Source organism: Trichechus manatus, unplaced genomic scaffold, assembly GCF_000243295.1.
Source record: "Trichechus manatus latirostris isolate Lorelei unplaced genomic scaffold, TriManLat1.0 scaffold00286, whole genome shotgun sequence".
NCBI lineage: Eukaryota > Metazoa > Chordata > Mammalia > Sirenia > Trichechidae > Trichechus > Trichechus manatus.
This window is the reverse complement of record NW_004444222.1, coordinates 1,674,645-1,676,062: the sequence shown is the minus strand read 5'-3', so window position 1 is coordinate 1,676,062 and position 1,418 is coordinate 1,674,645. Positions and strand designations below refer to the sequence as shown.

Here is a 1,418-nt window from a genome sequence, read left to right as displayed (position 1 = left end):
AACTGCCGACCTTTTGGTTAGCAGCCAAGCTCTTAACCACTGCACCACCAGGGCTCCATATTAAAGAGAGAGGATAGAAATTATTCCTGGGCAGCACATACACAACTTTCAGCTTATAACATTGCCTATTATTTCACTGAGAAAATGGAAGTGACCAGAAGAGAACTTCCACCCATTCCCATCACCGCATCTACCAGCTTGCCTCCCTGTTACCATGGATGAACTTCCTGTGCTCCGGTCTAAGCCTAACCCCTTACTGGTGCTCAGAAGCCCATCCCTTGTTATCTACTTAAGAACATCTTTTTGACAGTTGGAGACATTCTCTGCTCTTCATTAATTTTTCCTTCTTTACTGGGCTGTTTCCAAAAGCATGCGAATATCCTCTATCATCTCCCATTGGTAGATGGGACTCTTGGACTCACATTCCCCTCTAGTCACCACCCCATTTCTCTTTTCCTTTTTACAGCAAAACTTCTTGAAAGTATCCTCTATACTTGCTACTTCCACATTCTTTCTCCTATTCTCTCTTGAACCGTGTCCACTAAAGCTTTTTTCTTCACCACTCCACAGAAATAACTTTGTCAAGGTCAGCTATGACCTCCAAGTGCCATATCAGTCATCAGCTCTCTGTCCTCATCTGACAACTTATAAACAGTATCTGACACAGTTATTGCACATAATCCTTCTTGCTTTATTTTCTTTGTAGCATGTTGCATTCCACCTGGCATATCTTAGACATACATTTTTTTGTTTACATACTTACATATTTGCACATAGATTCATGTATTTGCACATGTTTATGTATTTGCATATATATAGGTATGTGGCGCAGTGGTTAACTGTTACAGCTGTTAACCAAAAGGTCACCAGTTCGAATCCACCAGCTGCTCCTTGGAAACCCTATAGGGCAGTTCTACTCTATAGGGTCGCTATGAGTAGGAATCGACTTGATGACAACAGGCAATGGGATTTTTTTTTAATGTGTGTGTGTATATATACGTGTGTGCGTATCTATATATATACATGAGAAACACTGGTGGCGTAATGATTAAGCACTCAGTTGCTATCTGAAAGGTTGGCAGTTCAAACCCACTCAGTGGCTCCAGAAAGACCTGGCAATCTGCTCCCGTAAAGATTAGAGCCTAGAAAACCCTATGCGGCAGTTCTACTCTGTCACATGGGATTGCTATGGGTTGAAATCGACTCAACGGCACCTAACAACAAAAGCATATATTTAAGTACATATAGCTTTTGCTTATTTGTTTAAAGTTTGTCTCCTCTCCTAGAATATAAGCTCATGAAAGCAGAGATTTTGTTCTTCATTGTATCTGTAGCACTTAGATCAATTCCAGTCACCCAGGATGCATTCAAGGTCCCTAGGTAGTTTGCACTTGGCTTTTAACCAAAATGTTGGCAGT

The 1,418-nt window shown here is 41.1% G+C and overlaps 1 protein-coding gene across 1 annotated transcript in view; it reads right to left on the bottom strand.

The window, feature by feature from the left end:
- Positions 1-1,418, bottom strand: part of SPARCL1 (SPARC like 1) — an 18,143-nt gene that overhangs the window by 1,757 nt on the left and 14,968 nt on the right. The gene's annotated exons all lie outside the window — the stretch shown is intronic.